Source organism: Meriones unguiculatus, chromosome 6, assembly GCF_030254825.1.
Source record: "Meriones unguiculatus strain TT.TT164.6M chromosome 6, Bangor_MerUng_6.1, whole genome shotgun sequence".
NCBI classification, from domain to species: Eukaryota; Metazoa; Chordata; class Mammalia; order Rodentia; family Muridae; genus Meriones; species Meriones unguiculatus.
Genome location: NC_083354.1, coordinates 117,173,038 through 117,197,247, shown reverse-complemented (window position 1 = coordinate 117,197,247; position 24,210 = coordinate 117,173,038). Strand labels below are relative to the sequence as shown.

Sequence of the window (24,210 nt, the reverse complement as noted above, 5' to 3'; positions counted from 1 at the left end):
GAGAAAATGGGGAGCAAGCATACTGACGCTGACCTGCCTTGAGATCACAACATACTCCTCATTGTAACCAGGAAAAGCTTTGCTGTGAACCACTGACGCTTTAGAGGATGAATCTGTTGCTTATGAACAAGAGGCTATGCTCATCTGTGTAGGTAGAAGGTGGGGACGCCTTCATTTTAAACAATATGACCTACTACAGAGGAATGTAAAAAGACCTACTGTGCGCATAGTCACGGCATTTCATCAAGCAAAGCCAACCTAGAATCACCGGAAGTGCGAAAAAGATCTGAAGTCGTGGGGGATGGCAGGCAGGCCCAATAATTGAACCCACACATGCGCACATGCACGTGAGCACGCACAGCTGGAACAAGTGGAAAGGCAGCCGGGCTGCCTGAAGAACCAGGGTGCAAAGCTGTCCTTCTCAATGGGTATTATGTCCTATCAAAGCCATTGTTCGGCAGAGCCCAGGCCTGACAATGTCCCATTGTGGCAGATGCAAACGAGAGTTCCAGGTCTCTCGCTTCACTTAGAGCCTGCAGAGTTGAGCCATCCTCCTGTGGACTGCTCTGCGCACACATCATGTCTGGGCCACCGGGGCCGCCGCCGCACATCGCAGAAGCCTTGACCGGCTTTAGGGAGGTTGGAAACCTCTGTCTGTGCTCTGATTTTGATTAAATACAAAGACTGCAGCACTTGTTTACAGAAAGATGGCACCAGGAAAGCAGACCGTGGAGCTGCCTGCGCAAGCCTCCTGCCTCCCTGCAAAGCCACGTTTGGAGCTACAAGGATACAGAGCACTGACAGAAGGTGCCGGAGGGTTTGTATTCTCTGTGATGGCTTGAATTCTCCATAATTTTAAAAGGAACTTAGAGATCACCTTCAATTACTTGCAAGAGGTTGGTTTTGCTTAGCTAAACCAGAAATGGGTAGTAATCACTGCATGGATTTTATTTTTAATGCTTCCTGAATTTACATGTCATCCTTGAGCAAGAGACATGCTAATCTCTGTATCGTCTCAATTTTATTATATATGCTGCACAGTGAGCATCACTGAATGGATTTTTGATTCCTAAGCCTGTGGCTACCAGTTGTAGTTTTTTATTTCTGGGTCATATGAGATCTTGTACTTGCTCTATCTGTGGAAGAATGGTAAGGAGCTCATCGTAAATGGTTATTTAGGAGGCACTGGATAACAGTCTCACCTGGAAATCATCTACTCTCCGTGACTGTCTCTTCCTAGCAGAAGCAGGTGATGACTTGCACCAGGCTCCTGAACAGCGCCTGTCGACAGTCTCGGCAGAGCAGGAGGTGGCTCTTGGGGCTGCCTGAATGCTCTGTGTTCTCTGTCTCTTCTTCCTGTCTGGGTTGGAGGATCTTGATAGAGATCACTCTCCTAATGCCGCACAGTGAGAATGCTTGCCCGACAGGAGTACCAGGTGTAGAAGGATGCCTCGAGTCCCTTAAGTCAGTCCCTTTGGAAAGGAGGAATTACCCTGGCATCCCACTTCTCCAGCTGCCCTTGGGCTTGCTGGCAAACTATCCTATGCACCTCTCCCTCCAACTGTAAAATGCAGACAGTATCTGTGGACTAGTTCTCATTGGGATTTGTCGAGAAACAGAGACTGGTTAGAGGCAAAGGTGTTTTATAAGAGGAAGTCCTCTGCTTGTTTGAATCATCGATGGCAAGATGGATTGAATCTGCACACATGCCACAGGCTTTCAGGATCTGCTGACAGGTATACTTGGCCTCTCCCTGTCTGGTCACACTTGCCCCTAAGCCCAGCTCCCCATACTTGCAGCGCCTGTGTCTTCCCTCCTTGGGCTATTCCCCAGTGTCTTTGGCACTGAGATCTTAAGCCTTGCATCGAGGCCCCTGAATCTAAGTTCTGGGATGAAAAGTTGACAAAACCTAAGGGAAGTGGAGAAGTTGCTGGGGGGGGGGGGGGTCACAATGAGCATTTTTTTATCCAAACTTAATTTTGGATAACAAGACTGTGACCTTTTCTAAAATGTATTAAGAATTTGACAACATAAGTTGCCTTATTTTTATGTGTACATCTTTGTGGTGCATTTCTTTAAAGTTCTTAGGTGCCAAGTCTTAATCTATACCAACCTCTTAGGCTATTGAAGTGTCATATTCTTTCCTGATTGTAAAAGAACAGAAACATATGTACTATTCCGGACCAAATGTCACATGAAACTCTCCTCAAGGCACAACAGACAAATGTGGAGTCATGATCCTTCCCCATGATGTCATCAAAACTGAGAAACAGAGTCTGAATTGGATGATCTCTTCTGTTTCTGGTCAGTCATATCTCTCAACCCTAGTGCTTTTTTTTTCTACCTCTGTGTTAACTCCCTCTCTTTCTCCACCCTTTCAGGAGGTTCTAGTAAATGATCAACCCACCCTGAGACCTCAAAGATTACCCTGGTGCACCCAGAGTTTCTCTGAACTTAAGTCAGGTCTGCAAAAGTGGAAACACAAGGCAGAAGTGGAGGCACAAGGCAGAACTCGATTCCGGGAATACAAAGCAATTAAGTCCCTGTCTCTTAAGGGTCTTTCCGTCTACTGAGTGAATCAAATGTTAATAAAGTGAAGTCAGTGCTGAGCGAGGCATATGCTAGGGAGAGAGGCTCAAGGAGAGGGGCAGGAGAGAACTGAGTACTCAGCTAGGGTGTGGTGGGGCTGAGGACTGTCAGCTGCTCTCCAAACACTCTAGTGCAAACAGATTTTATTCTGTTGGAGGTGAGAGACCAGTGGCCTGGGCTTCCATTAACCTCCTCACAATAGGGCCGAGTAAGCCCTCTCTTCAAACAATGTGCTGTCAATCACTCTATCAGATGTAATTAGCTTTTCTAATCTTACAGTAACTTCTTTGCAGGTGCTGGGGGTGGGGAGCAGGTTAAGAATGTTCCCCAGCTTATCTGGGTACACTCTGGGCCCAGTTGAAGGTTGCTGGAGTAAACTTTATTAAGCATTGTCCTGGCTCATCAGGTGGTGTCAGTGTGAGAGGCCAGCTAATCAAAGTCCACCCTCTGAACTGTGATGTGACCGCACCTGGGTCACTCTCTGCTTCATGAGAAGCCTGAGACTGGCCACCTCAAAGGCCGCACCTGGGTCACTCTCTGCTTCATGAGAAGCCTGAGACTGGCCACCTCAAAGGCACTTGGTTGAAATGTGGACTGGGATGAGCCTGGGTTGTTCAGTGTGGCCACCTGAGCCATAGCCACTTTAAAGGCAGACTAATTCCATGTGACAGTGAGCTCCCTGATAGTTTATAAGCCAGGAGGCTAGCAGGATAATGCTGTGATCCAATAAGAACCCACCCTAGTCTGACCATGTGTTCTAAAGCCAGAGGTGAATGAGTGACCCAGTGGAGGCACAGGCCTGCCTGTCACCTAGCACTTCCTACTGTGAGTAGATTAAGAAGCAGTCTTCACGCAGAACATTCTGCTATCCATAAAGCATGAATCCTGGATATAATTTTAGTTATTTTTTTAATTACATTTATATGTGCATGTGCACACTATGCTTATATAATTGTATGTAAATATACATACATATATTATTGTGCCCAGATCTTAAGGTCCCCAAAGAACACCGGGAGCCCAACCACATATGCAAGAGCAAAGACTATCACTAACGCAGTGGATCAGAGAGGAGAGCCCCGAGCAGCTACATGGCAGGGTTTTTATTTGGGGTTTGAGCAAGAACCCGGAATTCCCAGCTTAGTAGCTACACAACTGGATGATATTCAGCAAGGGCAAGCTTGTTACAAAGTGATTGGCTAACTAGCATAACTAATGTTGAGTGAGCTATCTATAGACCGAAGGAATGTTAGGTCTGTGGGCTGCCCAGCACAGATGCCCCACCCTAAGATAAGATACCTTCCCATTCTCGTGGTTATCCTCAGGCAGTTCCTTGGGTAGAGAATTTTATGCTTTTCTTATTCCTGGAATTGGTAACCTATGGCCTAGTTCCTGGGACTGATGACTTTTGGGGGAGGGGGTCAGGCCTGGTACTTTCATTATATGTGCACACACACACACACACACAAATGTGTGTGCCCAAGGAGGTCAGAGGACAATTTTTTAGAGATTTTTCTCTCCTTCCACCATGTGAATTCTGAAGATTAAACTCAGGTCATCAGGCTTGGCTCTAAGTACTTTGACTTTGAGCCACCTTCATCAGCTCTTTTTTTTTTTCTTTTTCTCTCATACATTACATCCCCAAGTGCAGTTTGCCCTCTCTGCACTCCTTCTAGTCCCTCCCTCAACCTTTCTCCTCTCCCCCAGATCCACGCCTCCCAGGGATATCCACCTAACATGGCCTAACAAGTTAGAGTAAGAATAGGCACAAAACCCCCATTTTGTGAAGAAGGTGACCCAGTAGGAGAAAAAGGGTCCCAAGTATAGGCAAAAGAGTCAGTCACCCCACCCCCACTGTTGGGAGTCCCAGAAGAACACCAACCTTCACAACATGAGCTATAGAACATAAGGTATATGCAAAGGACCTAGCTCAGACCGTGTACAGGATACATTTCAGTCTCTGTGAGCCCCTGTGGGCCCTGCTTAGTTGATTTTGTGGGCTATGTTCTTGAGGTGTCCTCTGGTTCTGGTGTCCTCTATGCCTCTGGCTCCTACAATCCTTCTTCCCTGTCTTCTGCAGAGTTCCCCTGGCTCTGCCTAGTATTTGACTGTGGGTCTCAGCATCTGCTCCATCAGTTGCTGAATGGTGACCCTGTAATGACAGACAATTGGTCTAGGCACTGATATAGCAGAATATCATTAGTAATCATTTCATTGACTTGTTTTGTTTTGTTTTTGTTCTTTTTGTCCAGTTGTGTTTGGTTCTATCCTGGGTCTCTGGGCTGTGCTGACTCTGGTTTCTGGCCATCCAGAAAGTGTCAGGTATAGGTTCCCTATTGTAGCATGGGCCTCAAATTAGACCAGTCATTGGTTGGCCATTCACACAAGGTCTTCGTCATGTTTACTCCAGCACATCTTGCAGGCAGGACAGACTGTAGGTTGAAGGATTTGTGTCTGGGTTGATGTGTCCGTTCCACTGCTAAGAGCCTTACCTTGTTATAGAAGATGGCCAGTTCAGGCTCCATATTCCCCGTTAGCAGAATATCTTGCTAGGCTTATTCTCAAAGATTCCAAGGAGTTTCCACTGCACTGGTTTTCTGCATCGTCCTACAGTTCCAGTCATTTCTCCCAGTACTCTCTCCCTCTGTCTTCCCCCCGCTGCCTGCTCCCTCCTATTCCCATCCCCACCCACCCACTGTCCACCCACAAAATCTATCCTATTTCCCCTTTCAAGGGAGATCCATGTATCTCCATTTGGCTCTCCTTATTACTTAGCCTATCTGGGTCTGAGGATTGTAGCATGGCTATCCTTTCCTTTACAGCTAATATCTCTTAAAAGTGAGTATATACCATGTTTGTCTTTGTGGGTCAGGGTTACCTCACTCAGAATTATTGTTTCTAGTTCCATACATTTGCCTGCAAATTCCATGATGTCATTGTTTTTAGAAGCTGACCTACACTTCATGGTGTAACTGTTCCACATTTTTTTAATCTACTCTTTGGTTGAGAGACGTCTAGGTTGTTTCCAGTTTCTGGCTATTCTGAACAAAGCTTCAAATGAACACGGTTGAGCTAGTGTCCTTATACTCAGATGAAGCATCGTTTGGTTATATGACCAAGAGTGGTATAGCTGGGTCGTGGGGTAGATAGATTCCCAATTTTCTGGGGAACCACCATATTGATTTCCATAACGGCTGCACATGTTTTCACTCCCACCATCAATGGAGGAGTGTTCCCCTTCCTCTACATCCTCACCAGCATGAGCTATCACTTGTGGGTTTTGATCTTAGCCATTCTGACAGGTGTAAGATGGAATCTCAAAGTAGTTTTGATTTGCATTTCCATAATATAAAAGAATATTGAACATTCCTTTAAGTGCTTCTCAGTCATTAGAGATTCCTCTGTTGAGAATTCCATTTAAATCTGTACCCCATTTTTAAAATGGATTATTTGGTTTGTTGATGCCTGGTTTCTTGGGTCCTTTAAATATTTTGGCTATTAACTCTCTGTCAGATGTGAGACTGGTGAAAATTTTTCCCATCCTATAGGCTGCCAGTTGGTCCTATTGATGCTGTCCTTTGCCTTACAGCAGCTTTTAAGTTTTATGAGGTCCCGTTTATTAACTGTTGTTCTTAATGCCTATGTTATTGGTGTTCTATCCAGGAAGTCGTCTCCTCTGCCAAAGTGTTCAAGGCTATTCCCCACTTTTTCTTCTATCAGATTCAGTGTGTCTAGATTCATGTTGAGGTCTGTGATCCACCTGGACTTGGGTTTTATGCAGAGTGACAGATATGGATTTGTTTGCATTCTTCTATATGCTGACATCTATTAGGCCAGCACCATTTGTTGAAGATACTTTCCCCCATTGTATAATTTTGGCTTCTTTGTCAAAAATAAGGTGTCTATAGGTGTGTTGATTTATATGTGGATCTTCTATTCAATTCCACTGATCAACCTCTCTGTTTTTATGCCAATACCATATGGATTCATTACTATAGTTCTGTAGTAGGACTTGAAATCAGGGATAGTAACACCTCCAGAAGTTCTTTTATTGTACAGGGTTGTTTTAGCTGTCCTTGGTGTTTGTTTCTCCATATGAAGTTAAGAATTGTTCTTTCAAGGTTTGTAAAGAATTATCTTCAAATACTTATGGGAATTGCATTGAATCTCTAGATTGCTTTTGGTAAGATGGCCATTTTTACTATGTTAATCTTATCGATCCATGAGCACGGGAGATTTTTCCATCCTCTGATATCTTCTTCAGTGTCTTTCTTTAAAGACTTTAAGTTCTTGCCATACAAGTCTTTCACTTGCTTGGCTAGAATCACCCCAAGATATTTTATATTATTTGTGGCTATTGTGAAGGGTGTTGTTTCCCTGATTTCTTTCTCAGGCCATTTTTCATTTGTAGATAGGAAGGCTATTAATTTTTCTGAGTTAATCTTGTATCCAGACACTTCACTAAAGGTGTTTATCAGCTGTTTGAGTTCCCTGGTGAAATTTTTTGGGTCACTAATGTAGAGTATCATATTATCTGCATATAATGATACTTCCTTTACAATTTATATCCCCTTGATCTTCTTCAGTTATCTTATTGCTCCAGCTAGAACTTACTATATTGAATAGATATGGAGAGACTGGACAGCCTTGTCTTGTTTCTGATTTTAGTGGAATTACTTTGAGTTTTTCTTTATTTAATTTGATGTTGGCTATAAGCTTGCTATAAACTGCCTTTATTATGTTTAGGTATATCTTTTATATCCCTGATCTCTTCAAGACTTTCATTATGAATGGTATTGGATTTTGTCAAAGGCTTTTCCAGCATCTAATGAGATGATCATGTACTGGTTTTTGTTTTGTTTTTTCAGTTTGTTTATATGATAAATTACATTAACTAATTTTTCTATGTTGAACCATCTCTGCATGTCTGTAATGAAGCTACTTGATCATGGTGGATGATTATTTTTATGTGTTCTTAGATACAGTTTATATTTTCTTGAGCTTTTTTTTTTTTAATTTATGTTCATGAGGGAAATTGGTCTGAAATTCTCTTTCTTTGTTGAGTCTTTGTGTAGCTTGGGTATCAGGGTGACTGTGGCTTCAGAATGATTTTGACAATGTTCTTTCTGTTTCTATTTTGTGGAATAATTTGAGGAGTATTGGTATTAGTTATTTTTTGAAAGTTGGCAAATACTGCACTAAAACCATCTGGCCCTGGGCTTTTATTTTTGGTTGGGAGACTTTTTTTTTTCAGGGTTTCACATTTATTTCAATGATTCAGCAAATATATACACACATATGTGCATGTACATACACGTCATATATACATATGTAGAAACTAAGACACAAAAGAAAAATAATAAAACACTAAAATTGGGAATCTAGCTAAAGAGTGTGAAAAAGTTCATTGTACCACTTGGATACTTTTCTGTAGCTTTGGGATTTTAAACACAAGAGCATATATTTCAATAATCACATGAAGCCAACTTACACTGTTTACAAGTAGAGACACTGGCAATAAAGTGATAATTCGGGAAGGATACGTTTATGTAGGAAGAACCTTACAGGAGCTTCTGATACTGCAAGTATCTCCACTTGAGTATGAATGTCGGGTTTTCCTTTTTAGTCATTAATTATATAGCTACATATAATTTTTTCTGAATACATATTTCAAAATTAGAAAAAGGTTAAAAAATGAGATGATATCAAAATTTTTGTTTTACTTTTTTATTCTTTGTGAATTTCATATGGTGCACCACAAGCCCACTCATCTCCCCATCCCAATCTTCCCTTCATCCTTGTGAAGATAGTATGAAAAATAATTTCACCATGGAAGCTAGAGTGTGTCATAATGTGTCCCACAGTATACCCTTTTGTCCACACATCTTCACTTGCAAATATTCATTTCAATGTGACATTAGTCTGGTTCAAGGCTTCTGGCTTCTACTATGCTTTCAATACTGGATCCTCACCAGGACTCTTCTTGGATATCCTGTTGTTGGTCTGTGTCTTGGAGATTCTGCAGCTTGAGATCTGCATGAATGGCTCTTTCACAAACTCCAACAGATAATAGATGGGGTAGATGTTAGGGTTAGCCAACTTAAAGCCCTGGTTTTGGGCCTGGGAGGCTACTGAGTTGGTCAGCCTGCACCTACTCCACCAGGACAAGCTCTCCAGCACTGTCCCTGCTAGCTCACCAAATGCCACAGCCAGCAAGGAGCAGCTCTCTTATTCTCACACCCTTGGGGCCAGCTTACAGAAGCCTTTGCCACCACAGCCAACTCTATTGTGTGGTCCAGGAGAGGTAAAGAGCCCTCTCTCCTGAATGCTGCAGCTAGTGAGGGACAGGACCAGATCTCCCACTCTCATCATCAAGGCCAGCTCTCTGGTCTGCTGAAGGAGGCCAGGAGCAAGAGGAGAGGATATCTCTTCCTCTCCCATGCCACCCCACAGTGGACAAGAGGTGTGGACAGTTCTCTCATGCTCATGCCCTCAGGGCCAGCTCACCAGCACCCCTGATGCCAGGGTCAGTTCTACTGTGCTGCCTACATGAGATGTAGGACCTGTTCTCCCGAATGCTACAGCTGGTGGAGGGCAGGGCCAGGTCTCCTGTGATTGGGAGACTTCCAATTATTTTTATTTCCTTAGGGGTTATAGGTCTATTTAAATTGTTTGTCTGATCTTGATTTAACTTTGGTAAGTGGTATTTATTGAGAAAATTATCCATTTCTTTTAGCTTTTCCAATTTTGTGGAGTATAGGCTTTTAAAGTATGACCTAATGATTCTTTGGTTTTGCTCATTCTGTTTGTTATGTCCTTGATAAAGGTTCGTCTATTTTGTTGATTTTCTCAAAGAACCAATTCTTTGTTTCATTGATTCTTTGTATTGTTCTCTGTGTTTCTGTTTTATTGATTTCCTCCCCGAGTTTGATTATTTCCTGCCATTTACTTCCCGTGGGTGAGCTTTCTTCTTTTTGTCCTAGAGTTTTCAGGTGTGCTATTAATTGGCTAGTCTTAGATCTCTCTAATTTCTTTATGAAGGCACTTAGGTCTATGAACTTCACTGTTAGCATGCTTTTGTTGTGTTCCATAAGATTGGGTATGTTGTGCAATCATTTTTATTGAATTCTAGGAAGTCATTAATTTCTTTCTTTATTTCTGCACTGACTCAGTTCTTCAGTAGAGAGCTTCTCAGTTTCCATGAGTTTATAGGCTTTCTGTTGTTTCTTTTGTTGTTTAAATTCAGTTTTAATCTGTGGTGATCTGATAGAATACATGTTGGGTTTGTTGTTGTTGTTGTTGTTGTTGTTTGTTTTTGTTTTTTATTTTCTTGTATCTATTGAGACTTTCTTTGTGACCAAGTATGTAGTCAGTTTTGAAAATATTCCATGAGGTGCTGAGAAGAAGGTGTATTCTTTTGTGTTTGGGCATAATGTTCTGTAGATATCTGTTAGGTTCAGTTGGTTTGTACCATCTGTTTAGTTTTTGTTGGGATGACCTGTCCCTCGGTGAAAATAGGGAATTAAAATCACCCACTCTCCATGTATGAGGTTCAATATGTGATTAAAGCTCTGGTAGTGTTTCCTTTACAAAAGTGGGCACCTTTGTGTTTGGGGCATAGATGTTAAGAATTGAAAGATCACTGTGGTGGATCTTTCCTATGACTGTGAAGTATCTTTCCCTATCTCTTTTAATTTTGATTTAAAATATATTTTGTTAGATATTAGAATGGCTACAGCAGCTTGTTTCTTAGGTCCATTCGCTTGGGAAATCGTTTCCAACCCTTTACTCTAAAGAAATGTCTTGGATGTTGAACTGTGTTTCATGCATGCAACAGAATGATGGATCCTGTTTTTGCATCCATTCTGTTAGTCTTTATCTTTTTACTGGGGAATTGCAATTATTTATATTGAGAGATATCAATGACCAATGATTGTTAATTCCTGTTATTTCAGTGGTGGTGGTGGTTGTGTGTGTGTTACCCTTCTTTTGGTTTTGCTGGTATTTATTTCCTGTGTTTTTATGGGTGTAGTTAATTTTCTTGGCTTTGACTTTTCCTTCTGCTACCTTCTGTAGAACTGGATTTATGGATATTGTTTAAATTTGACTTTGTCATTCAATATCTTCTTTTGTCCATTTATGGTAATTAAAAGTTTTGCTGAGTATAGTAGTCTGTGATCTCTTAGCTTGTGCAAGACATCTGTCTAGGCCCCTCTGGCTTTTAGACTCTTCACTGAGAAGTCCAGAAAATCTGAGCAGAAGTTCTTCAACCTAGCTGTACATTAAAATCCCCACATTTGTGGGTAGAGAGCTGGTTTGTTAATTAATAAGTAGTAGTGTTCCTTCAAATGAACTGAGTTTGGTTTCTAGAGCCCATATGGGAAGGCTCCAGTAGCTGTTCAAGAGATCTGGCACCTTTTTCTGGACTCTGCAGGTCCACACATGCACAGACACACACATTAAAAAAAAAAAAAAGAAAGAAAGAAAGCTTATTACGTCTCACACACACTTTGCATGTGGGAAGCAGAAAGAGTGGAGGAGCCAGGGAGGATGAAGGACATCAAGAAAATAAGACCCTCTGAATCATTAAGCAAGGCTCCTATGAACTCACAGAGACTGAAGCAGCAAGAGCAGGTCCAACACAAGTATACACCAGGTATGCATATTATAGCTTTTAGCTTAGTATTTTTTAAAAGATTTGTTTATTTTATATATATGAGTGTTCTATCTGCATTTACACCTGCCAGAAGAGGGAATCAGTTCACATTATAGTTGGTTATGAGCCACCATGTGGTGGCTGGGAATTGAACTCATGACCTTTGGAAGAGCAGACAGTGCTCTTAACCTTTAAGCCATCTCTCCAGCCCTAGCTTAGTATTTTTAATTGGACTTCTGGGTGTGTGAATGAGTGAGTCTCTGATTCTTGTGATGTTTCTTAGGGCTCTTTCCTTCTGTTGGGTTTCCTTGTCTAGTCTCATTGTGATGGTTTTCATTTTATCCTATTATATTTTATTTTGTCATATGTGGTAATTCTCTCTTAGAAGCCTGTTCTTTTCTAATGAGAGACAGAGAGTGGTTATAGAGGGGAGTGGAAGCAGGGAGGAAGTGGAGTAGAGAGAGAGGAAATTGTAACCAAGATATAGTGTATGAGCAATGAATCTATTTTCATTAAAATGAAAAAAGTTATAAACTGAAACAAAATAATAATGTGATTAAATCAATAAGTTAAGATGAACTAAAATTTAGCCCATGTGCAAACAGGCATAAAAACAGAAACATGGAGAGTTTGTAATCTTTTTAAGATTTATTTTTTAATTTGTTTAATGTACACTGATGTTTTGCCTGTATGTGTATCTATGTGAGGATGTCAGATCCCCTGGAACTGGAGTTACATACAGTTGTGAGCTGCCATGTGGGTGCTGGGAATTGACCTGGTCTTCTGGAAGAGCAACTAGTGCTCTCAGCTGCTGAGGCATCTCTCCATCCCTGAGTTCATAATCTTTTAACTGTAAAAATGAAGGTTTCTAAGGGCATGGTAGGGATTTAACAAATGACAAATAAGTAAATAAATTTAAAAAGCTTAAAATAGTCCCCACACTCAGGTTGCATGCAAACTGATTACATAAGGACAACTGGATGGAGTCAGATCTCAGCCATCCATTGACTTGAGTGACACCATGTTTGAAAACCAATGGCTGGCCAGTAGAACAGAGAATGAGCACACATACACACACACAAAGAAGGACCATGCAAGACATAGTAAAGTTAGCAACAGAGTCTAATCTAAACATAGTAATGGTTCAGTGCACATAGAAGTGGGTGGGGGTAGGGAAGAATGAGATTCAGAAGAGCCAGAAGATGATTTGATCAAAGGGCACAATGAGGGAACAGTGGGACAAGAGTTTCAAATGCAGCCTGCGCTATCCCTTTTCTGGTCTGAGGCAGTTGGAGTACTACAGGTGATCATACAATTGGAATAAATCTAAGAAATAACATCACTTGTCATGGAAATTACACTTTTTGTCACTGGTAAACCACCATCACTATCACCATCCCTGAGTTCAAATCATACTACAGAGCCCTTAGAATGGAACTGGTACAAAAACAGATGTGTGTGGATTGATGGAATGGAACAGAATCTAGAAATGAACGTATGAAGCTACAGTCTTCTGATTTTGTTTTTCAAAAAGATGCCAAAAATACACATTTTTGTGGAGGAGAGACTACCACATCTTCAACAAATGATGCTGGGAAATCTAGATACATGTAGAAGAATGTAACTAGACTTTGTTGCTCGGCACAAAATCAACTCCAGATGCATCCAAGCACCAGAATGAGACCTGACACTCTAATACAGGGGAAGGAAAAAGTCAGGAGAACGCTTCAAGATGGGGCAGGGAGCATGGAATTTCTGAACAGGAATCCTCTTGCATAAGGGGACCTTGCAACTGACAAAAGGGACCTCAGGAAATGAACAAGGTTTTGTACAACAAGAAAACAATTAATTGAGTAAAGAGACAACTAGACAATGGGAGAGAGTCTGTGCCAGCTGTACATGTAGCAGATGATGAATATCTAGAGCATGTAAACCTAAACCACTTGGAGGAACAGCAAAATGGCTCAGCAGGTAAAGGCCACCAAGCCTGGTGACCTGAGTCCACTAGAGTTTGATCCTCAGGACCTACATTGTAGAAGGAATGACCCAATTCCCATGAGTTGTCCTTGGACCTACACACACACACACACACACACACACACACACACACACACAATAAAGAAGTAAAGTAACTAAATAAATAATCTTTTTTAAAAGATTATTTTTGAGAGTCTCTCTTACCTCAGACAGAATGGATATTATCAAGAAAACCACAACAAATGCGGGTGAGGATACGGGGAAATAGGAAGCTTCATTTACTGTTAATGGAAGAATGAACTGGTGTAGCCACTGTGGTAATTAGTGTAAAAGTTCCTTAAAAATCTAAAAACAGAATGACTATGACTCAGGTTTATCACTCCTGGGCACAGCACAAGGGAATCTGTAATTTCACTACCGTTTTATTTATACATCCAGTGTTTGTTGTGGTTCTATTGACAATGGCAAGAAAATGGAACCAACAGATAAGTGGAAAATAAAAAGATGATATATACACACAATGAAATTTTATTCAGCTGTTTAAAAATGAAATTATAAATTTTTCACAAAAATAGGTGGAACTGGAAAATATTACATCAAGCAAATTAACTCAGGTTCCAAAAGATAAACTACATATGTCCTTGTACATATGTGGACCATAGCTTCTAACTTATATATGTACATTTGTGTTTGAGTTAATGTGTGTAGAGCCTCAGAGAGTAAAACGGGCCATGAGACGGGAATAAGGATTCTTTGAGGAAGGGGTTTTGTAGAAGACATGTGATATAAATGTTGAAAGAACATTGGTGGTACAAAGGGTTAGGAGAGGGGTTCAGACAGATGGGAGAGGGGAAGGGAGAGGAAAGGGGCAACCTATTAATTAACCAAAATTAATAATGTATGAAAAACTCATAAGGACATCTGATGCTTGGTAAGTTCATCAATAAATAAAAGTAAAAGTAGTTTGGAGGTATATAGATGAAGCTGCTCAAAGAAGCCATAGATTGTAAAAATAAACATATTAATGCTAGGGATGGATTTGGTGGTCCCAATGTCAGGATGGCTGGTTGGTCAGGGAGGCTAAAGGCCCCCAAACAAAACAGACGAATGTTGGTTGCTATAACCAAACAGTAAGGCCTTATTGCTGAAGACTAAACACTTTTGGCCTCAGGACACAGAAAAATCAAGCTGGAACTAATCTGGAAATTTCTCTTTTGCTGGCTAGGAATCATAGTACCAAAAGATTACATAAAAGCTGTTGGGGAAAAATTGTCATCTATAGTCTTGCTCAGCTAGAGACCTTGTATGCAACAATACCCACCAGCCAAATAAGATATGTCAGTCATACAATAGTGATAAGTCTGTTTGAGGGCAACCAATTACTTACTGATAGGATTTGATGTCCTGCCTTCTCACAGGAGGGAAATCACACCTGGTACATCAACCTACTCAGAGCCTGTGGCTGGAAAGGATCTAGGCCCTCGTGGGGAAGCTACTGCTGTTGCTTGCTAAACTGACAAAATCCGTCTAGCAAATTGTCTTTAAATAACTATGTGTATAGTTATTTAATTTAGAATAGGCTGCTTTAATCTTTGATTGAATAAGCTCCCTTTCGTTGTGGTCAGTGGTGACTGAAGAGATTCAAAGTGGTAAAAATACAGAGAATAAGGGACTGTTGAGTGCCCAGCCATAAATGGGACTTGCATATTACCAACTCTGAGGCCTGGGGAACATCAAAGAAGAAAGAGGAGAAAAATGTAAAAGCCGAAGGGGGGTGGGAGAGGTATGGGATGTGTTGACTTCTAGCTATGGTACATTCTTGAACTCGCAGCAGCTATGACTACCTGCATAACATCTCCACAAGACTAGTCCCAATAAAGCCATGTAATAGAAGGAGGAGGGAGTTCATGGAACCCGCCTCTTCCTGAATTCTTACGTGTAGGTAACAGTTGATGGGGGTGGAAGAAAGATTTTCTTCAGTGGTATAGTCAGTAGTAAGATGTACACCTTCCTGTAAACAGCCCTATTGAGACTTTAATGGGAAGAAAAGAAACAGAGAGAGACAGAGAGAGAGAACGAAGGGAGGAAGGGATGGGCAGAAGGAAGGAGGGGGAGAGAAGGATGAAAAAAGAAAAAGGGAAGGAGGTTATTTCAGAAGATTTACAGAAATGGGAGTAATACAAAATGGTGTAATTGGGGAGAATATCAAAATACATTAAATATATGAAACCAGTTTATTAAAAATAATCTATTTATTTTTATTTTATGTGCATCGGTATTTTACCTGCATGTATGTGTGAAGGTGTGAGATCCTGGAGTTACAAACAGTTGTGAGCTGCCATGTGGTTGCTGAGAATGGAACTTGGGTCCTCTGGAAGAATAGTCAATGATCTTGACTGCTGCACCATCTCTCTAGCTCCATGACACATGTTTTTCTGTATAATTAATACACATTATAAAGACATTTGTAAAGGAAAGAAACCCCACCACAAAGATGAATCACTTAAGAAGATAGATACTGAGTTCCTGAAGAAGATAAGAAGATGCTTTTTGTCAGGAAGCACAAGAAAAGTCCTGCAGAAGAGGCAGGCCAAAATGCCAAGGCCATGAGGGTGTGTGGCAAGTCTACCAAGACCTTCATAAATGCCCAAAAAAGCTTACCTCAAGATTCCACAAGGCATCATCTTGACAGTCTTGCTTACATCACCAAGCTTAGGAGTTCTGCCCATGCCCACATTACCAAGATTCTTGGGTTCTGTCTACCAAAGACCGAAGCCAAAACTCAGGCTTAGTCTGCAGCATGATGGCTCAGGTTCCCAAAGGTGTGCAGGACCCGTGACAGCTCCAAAGTAAAGACCTCAGTCTGCCAAAGTGGCAGTGAGGGCCGAGGATGATCCCTGGGCTGACGTCTGCAGGGCCCAGTGTGCTCCAATACTGCTTGTACAGATAAACTTAATTCTGGAATCTAGGTTGTTTGGTTTTGGTCTTGCTTACTTAAACAAACAAACAAACAAACAAACACACCCTGGTGTGGCTTAGCAAGACTTGCTAGTTAGGCCACTGATGAGACCAGTAACCTTGGGGGTTGTAAAAAGTGATGTCACTACGCTTTCAGGAGCCACTCCTCCCAGGTGTGAGGGGACAGAACAGAAGGATCAGGGACCCTTTAAAACAGCTTAGAGCCCTGAAGAAATTGTACATGTGCCTTGGAGGTGCCTATAGGCTTATGATCTTCTCCAACCAAATTCTAACTGTAGCTAACGAACAATACTTTCATCCTCTTTTGACAGTCTGAGGAATAGTGTTCAGATACCAAAATATTGACATTTCTGGGTTCTGTTTATGTTTTGTTTGACTAAAAAAGCAGAAAGGTCAAAATAGGACAATCTCAGAAAATACTGGGCACATGCTTTCTATAACCTTGTCTTGGACGGATTAGATACTAGAAAGTGTTTTTGAAAACTTTTCCTTGAAAAATTGAGACTGTTATAATTAAAAAGGTAACTACCTTTCTCATTTTTACAAATGCCATCCGAAAGTGTTCTCCAGACAGTGGGTTACATCAGTTCTGCTCTGAGCTGTCTTTGCTGCACTACTTTCAAGCCCTGTTTCATCTTTACAGGATGAACATAAGCATCAGCCTCCAGCCTTTGCATTTTTCATTATTTTATTTTATGTGTGTGCGTGTTTTGCCTGAATGTATATCTGCACATCTTGTGTGTACCTAGTATCCGTGGAGGCCAGAAGAAGGTGTCAAATTCCCTGGAACTGGAGTGGTGCTGGAAACTGAACCTGGCCCCTCTGGAAGAGCAGACAGTGCTCTTTAACTGCTGAGCCATCTCTCTAACCTATAGTCCTCTATAGAGCCAAATATAGACACAATGGCTTTGAGTAAGGAATAAAGAGGTTTCCAGAGATAAAAATTAAAAAACATACATTTGTAGAGGAAAACTTCTTTGAATTATGAGGTAAGACTAGAAAGAAATCATCCCAAAATTGCAAACATATAGGTGCATCGAGCATTAAATCCATTCTTAGATTTATTTCAGTAAAGGATACCAACAAATCCTAATGGATGATATAAAGAACTTGAAAACCCAGTTGGGCTGCCTCATCTCCCTCCTCTCCAGGGAGCCCCACAAACCTGCTTTCCAGATTTCAAGCAGCACCTCTGTGGTGAATCACGGGGATCAATAATGATGCCCCCTCTGTTGCCTGTCAGAACCACTTCAGAAGAGTGTCAGACACTACTAATGTCCAATTCTTCGCACCCCCGCATATCCCAGACAATTACACTGGATGTTAGTAATGGGCTCCGGGTAACAGTATTTTTCTACACTATCTTAAAAATCCTTAGGGCCAGGCATGGTGATACAGGAAGGCTGAAGCAGGAGGATTGAGAGTCTGAGGCCACCCTATGCTGCATAATAAGCAATAGCAAACAAGCAGATAATACAATGAATAAAAGTCTTAGATGCCTGGCACACACCAGCAGTCCCACCTACTTGACTGGAGTAATCTTCCTTGGGCCAATAGTCAGCCTGGGTGACCTAAGAAACTTCGCATCAAAAATATAAACAAGCAAAACAAAAACAAAAACAAAACAAAACAAACAAACAAAAAACCTAACACCTCAGCTTTCCATTTCAAGGGATACTTCCTCCTTGAATTCTTATGCCAATAGGGAAATTCAAAATAGCATGATCCATCTTTTTTTTTTCTTTTGAGATATGAAGCACATACATGCATAGATACCACATACAAAGTAAAGAGCAACATGCTTAAAAGTGAAGATCCTTTCCGAGTCTGTGGCCTGTCCTCAACAAAAAGATCACGGTGGCTTTATTTGTTTTAAGGAGAATGTCTAAATTGCTTGTGAGAGTGTTTGGTGCCTCTGGGTACAAGGGACAGTCCTCACATAAAAAAGAATAAACAAGGGTGACAGTGAGTTCCCTGCTCCCTGCGGCCTCAGTGCTCACGTGGGAAACTGGCTCCGTGCAGCCATGAAGTCCGGGCCACTAACCTTTATGCCAGTGAAGTGAGCAGTCTCTCTAAATACAATGGGACCTCTGTCACTTTGAAGATAAGCTCTCACAAGCTGCTTAAAACAATAATTCTGTACTTTCTTTCCTGTTTCTAGATTTATTTTAAGTATTAGTATAAAATGTCAAAGTAGCTGATAGTGGCCAGATCAGTTTGTATAAAGCTCAAATGCCTGTTTGCAGCCTATTACAGCTATATTTGACACAGGAAAGCACTCAATCATGCCTGCTATCAGCGCACCACACCCACCTTTGTGAGGACCCTTAGAGGCTGCGAGATTTATCACTGTTAAGTTGAACTCGATGGACAGCCCTAATGGACAATGCAGGCTGCTTCTGAAAAGCTTAGCCTAAGAGTGTTCCATCTACAACCCAAATGTCAAGAACAAGTTCACAAAAGCAGAGCATCTCCCAGGAGCAGCCGGAGCGGATCCCCTGTGCCCACACTTCATCTCAAGGCCCTAGATTCAAATAAGAGTACATCTGATAACCTGGCCACAAAAAAAAAGTGTGTGTGTGTGTGTGTGTGTGTGTGTGTGTGTGTGCCATGTTCATGGATACCCACAGAAGCTAGAAGAGGGTCTTGAATACACTGTAGTGGGAGGGAGAGGTGGTTGGGAGTTGCCTGATGTGGGTCCTAGGAACTGAACTACGCTTGTCCCTAGGTCCTTAGCCAGAACCGCAAGTTATTTTACAGCTGAGCCATCTTGACATCACCCCCGAAACAGACCCTTCTGAAATCTGCTTAATCCCATTTTCCTGTCCACACCTGGATGCCTTGAGATAAACAGCTGTGCGAGGCCACATGTTCCCGGCCACAGTGCTCTAGCTGCCATAGACCCAGAGCAACCAAACCCAAGGCACCCTGCCATCTGACCTTGCTGGCGAATTAGAATATGCATATTAATGTGACCACTATGATACTGTCGAACCCAGGAAAATTAATGGTTCCTTACCGTCATCTCATCGGTAGCTGAGTTCTGCCGTTGTTAGGGTTCACAGTTGTTCACAGGCTGTTCACAACCGGCCTCCTTATAGCATGATGTCAGTAAAATCGGCCTGTGAGACGTGGTCTGCCACCACCTTGCAGGACACTTGTGCTCTCCATCCAACCCCTCTGACTTGCTTTTTCTGCTTTAAAACTCAGAGCAGCGTTTTTCTGGAACAGCTTTGTCACTTTCTTTGTTGACTGTTCCACATTTTGGGTTAGTATAATGGCTTCACTCTAATGGTGGCTTAACTTTTTTTTCTTTTTCCAAGTCTCAACAAGTAAATTTTACTGTGAATGTTAAAATACATAACATTGTATTTGTTAAGACTGCCATTGCCAAGTACCAGAGTCCCCTAAGACTAAATGATGGAAATGTGTCCTCTCACAGTTCTGGAAGCTAGAAGTTCAATATCAAAGTGTCATGTGGCTACGAGGGGAAGGAGCCTCCCCAGACCTCCTTAGTGCGCAGCTGTCTAACTTCTCCTGGCTTCACACCATCATTTTGGTCATGCATGTCTTTCTCTGTGTTTAATTTCTCTGTGTTATAAGAACACCAGTCATATGGAATTATAATTCCTTCCACATGATGACATTATTTCCAAATAAGAACAGTAATAAGGACAAGAAATTCAACATGTAAATTTAGATTTGGGTCTGTAACCCCATAGCTGTGTGCTGTCTGAAATTTATAGTATAAATTTCAATGAATATTAGCTAGGTTAGCACGCATTGAATCATTAACATACTGTTATATAAGAACTAAATATGTATGTGTATATATATATCACACATGCACAAGTGTACACACCCAGACATATATACACACTATGAAATACCTAACACTTAATAAGTTTTCTATAAATATTAGCTCTTAGGTTGTAATGTGCTACATGGTAATGTGCTTGATCTTGGAAAAAGGCTCAAGGTGTGACGCAACATTAGTTGATATAACAATGTTTTAAATAAGAGTTTATATTCATGATAGAATGTTATTTAACGATTTTTAGATTAAGCAATTTAAATTCATAAGGCTCAGAATGAATGGGATCCAGAAATTACCAATTTTGGTAGGTAGAGAAGCAAGAGTGTATTTGAAGATAGGCCCGAAGGAGGGCAAAGCGAGCCTTGCTCAGAACCATCAGAGCACTGGTTCAGGCATGGTTCAAGCCTAGCTTTCCTGGGTCACCAACTGCATGTTTCTAGCCTGAGGGTGTCCTTCCTCTGAAAGGATCAACACCGGACCTCCAAGCTTCTTTTCAGATCTAAGGCTCAAGCTTCTACAAGGAAAACAAAAGTGAAAGGCACTGAACATAACTGTCATTGAAAATGACAACAAATGATTCTGCTATATTATCACCATGTCCAAAACCAACACAGAGCTCTAACTGAGGCTTGGTGGGATGGATGGCTTAGTAGGTCAAGTGCTTGCTCTATGCGCCTCATACCTGAGTTCAATCCTAGAATCCACCTAAGGGCAAAAGGAAAAACAAAAACAAAAAACAAAACAACTCTAGCCAGTCATGGTGGTGCATGCCTTCAGTCCCAGCACTCAGGAGGCAGAGGTGGGTGGATCTCTCCATTTGAGACCAGCCTGGTCTACAAAGAGAGTTTCGGAACAGCATAGCTATACAGAGAAATCCTGTCTTAAAAAAACAAAACAAAAAACCTAACTCTACAAAGTTGTTCTCTGACCTCTATAGCTATGACATTCACCTCACAGAGTTGTAATAATGCATAAATAATAATATCTTTAAAAATATATCTTGGTGTGGGATGCATCTTCCGTATCAGAAGTCCGGCCTAGCATGTGAGGTTTGAATGAGACGTCCCCCATAGTCTTGGGCATTTGAAAAACTGGTCACCAGTTGATGGCACTGGAGAGGCTTAGGAGATCTGACTTTGATGAAAGAAGTATGTCACTAAAGGCAGGCTTTGAGAGTTTTAAGAAACTCCCATAAGTTCTAGTTCGATCTCCCTACTTTGTGCTTGAGGATCAAGATGTGAGTCCTCAGCTTCTGCTCCAGCTGTTATTGTCTGCTGCTTGTTACCATGTTCTCTGCCCACTCATCCCTCTGAAACAGCAAAGCCAAATAAACTCTTCCTTCTTTGTGCTCCCTTGGTCACAGGGTTTTATTAATCAGTAGGTAAGTAGTTAACACAGAGGGCCTGGCTTCCATCGCTGCACCATAAGAAGCAACCAGGCAGATGTGGGGCAGTTTCCCCAGATTACAAGAGAAAGCTTGTCTCAGCTTGTCTCAGACAAACAAAGTCTCAGCACTGCCTATTGTTGTTTCTTCTATGCTTCAGCTTGAATTTTTATTCCCCAAGAACTCCTTGCTGACCCATTTTGTTTAAGGGGGTTGGGTTTGCTGTTATGTTTTTTGGTTTGGTTTTGTAGCCCAGGCTGGCCTCAAACTTATCATCCCCCTGCTTTGACTTCCATTGTACTGGGAGTACAGACATTTGCCACTGTCCCTAGCTTAGTTTCCTCAGGCTCTTTCTCGATGCCCTTTTTACATTTCTCTTACTCAGTACTCACTCAAGTCTGCAATGCACCATTACCATCACAGGTCTCACAAACTTGGAGCTGTAAAGTGCTGTGTCCTCCCCACACAAGAGCCACAGGATGGAGTTCTCCTCCCATCACCACCCACGTCGGTCTTCCCAGTAGGCCAAGGGGCATTCTGCTAAGCCGCCAGACAGGTGCTCTTCAGAGGAAAGACTAAGCAGAAGACCATGAAAGAGTGAAAGGGCCAAGACTCCTTGGTGTGGAAATGACTTCAGAGTGTGCCAATGAGAGCTATCCTGAAAATCTCTGCCTATTCTTTGCAAAGGAGACAGCCACAAGTGGGGAACCATGACACAGGAGCTCCCTACACACTACCAGCCATGAAGACCTGTGTGACAATAAAAGTCTGCTGTTCCCTTTGCCTGATTTTCTCTCTGAAGAATAACCTTCTGGCTGCTCAGCCAACCATACCATAGTCTAAAGGAAAACAGGAATGCAGATCACAGGGAGGCAAATGTGATCTCACTCAGGTCTGGAGAAGACACAGAACTTCACAGCACTGAGTACGAGAAGAATGAGAGCCCATTTCAGAGCTTTAGAATTATTGCAGAAAGTGAGACAAGAATCTGTCTTGGTCCCTGTGAGGCTGGCAGTGGCAGCCCTGCAGGTTCCAGGAAGACAGCAGAGAAGGAGCAGGACTCTCCAGCAGTTGGGAGTAGAATGCCCCTGGAGGACAGTAGATGTTATCTATGGGACTGAGATATTGGGCCAATTTCTATAGCCCTGAATTAATCTCTCCTTACCTGCCATCAAGCTGTCTTCTAGCCTTGGTCTAGATTCCCTCCTGAAAAGTCATTCTCCCGTTAGAAACAATGACATGGCCTTTTTCTGTTTCTGGACAGTTTCATTTGCTAGGAGAACGTAAGTTTCCTTCCCCTAGAATCTGCTTACTCTGAATAAGCTCGAAAGCCAAGACGATATGATAATAACTTGGCAACCTTGGACATAGATGCATTAAAAAAATGAAGAAAAGGCAACTACCACACCATGCCAAATCAGTATCCCCAGAGGGAGCGCTGCATTCTACAAGGAGTAAAATCCATCACCAGGAAGAGCACTGCATTCAACACAGAGTAGAACGCACAATCCAAGCAAGTACTAATCATCTCCATGCCTTTCCATGCTACCAGCCCTCCATCTTCTCATCTTGTGCTAGAGGCTTCATCAGAATCCTTTGTAACCATAGAGGCTGTTATTTTACTTCCTCATTTGTTTATATGTGATGTATTAACATTTCCTATGTGCACCAAAACAAAAACCCAAAAAAACAAAACAAAACAAAAATCTTGCCAAGAGGTGGTGGTGTATGCCTTTAATCCCAGCATTTGGGAGACAAAAGCAGGTCAATCTCTGTGAGTTCCAGGACAGCCAGGGCTACACAGAAGAAACCCTGTCTCAAAAAACAAAACAAATAAACAAACAAACAAAAGAAGCCCTATGTGCAAGATACTGAATCAGGTGTTGGAGAATGAATAAGAATGAAAAATCTCAGGGCTGGAGAGATGGCTCAGAGGTTAAGAACACTCGCTGTTCTTCTGAAGGTCCTGAGTTCAATTCCCAGTCAACCACATGGTGGCTCATAACCATCTATAGTAAGATCTGGTGTGCAGGCAGAATGTTGTATAAGTAATAAATAAATCTTTAAAAAAATGAAAAAATCTCTAAGATCTTTCCAAGGAGGCAGAGTTTAAAAGGGAATATAAGGCACAAATAAATAATATGCAAGAATTGATTGGTTATACCACAAATCATTAGGGTGCTGCAGTACAAATAACAAAAACTGTCACTTTTAATTTGACTGAAGTGAAAACATTAATTTATTACCTCATCAAGAAGTGTAGAAGTTGGGTGCCTCAGGAGCAGTGTGATGGCATCATGCATCTATGTTCTCTCTGTCATCATTCTGTGTCATCTGTTCTGCTGGCTTGGTCCTCATGGGCATAAGATGGCTACAGGTCCACACAGAGGCAGCAATACCAGGTAGAGGGTAGGGGCTCACTTGCTTTCCTTTCATGTTTATAGGCAAGAAAGCTTACTTGGAACTGTGCCTCCTCGTCTCACGTCCTCCATGTCTCATGAATCAAAATATACCACATGGTCATTTTCATAAGACATGCTGAGATGGTGAACTGTTAACCTTAAGGATTTGACCAATGACAATTCAGACCTCAAGAAAGGGCCCTGAATATCAAACAAAATCTGGATTCTGTCATAAAAAAAAAAGTGGGGATAACTTAGGTTGATGATCAAAACTGCTCACTCTCACATGCAAGTGGTATCCAGCATATTTCCTTGATGCTGTTTAATCCTCCCTAACAGATGCTCAGATCCCTCCATTGCTCTGTAACGGAAATGGGAAACCATGTCTCCTTGGCTGAGATAGCAT

The 24,210-nt window shown here is 41.7% G+C and overlaps 1 long non-coding RNA gene and 1 other non-coding gene across 2 annotated transcripts; one reads left to right on the top strand and one right to left on the bottom strand.

Annotated features, from left to right (window-relative positions):
• The first annotated feature begins 413 nt into the window (after positions 1-413).
• On the top strand, positions 414-23,563 carry LOC132654756 (uncharacterized). The gene is made up of 3 exons (XR_009592471.1): positions 414-1,736; positions 2,158-2,304; positions 21,826-23,563. It is a non-coding gene; the product is annotated as an uncharacterized LOC132654756 (long non-coding RNA).
• LOC132655051 (U6 spliceosomal RNA) lies at positions 946-1,048 on the bottom strand. The gene has a single exon (XR_009592633.1). It is a non-coding gene; the product is annotated as a U6 spliceosomal RNA (small nuclear RNA).
• Positions 23,564-24,210: the final 647 nt, after the last annotated feature.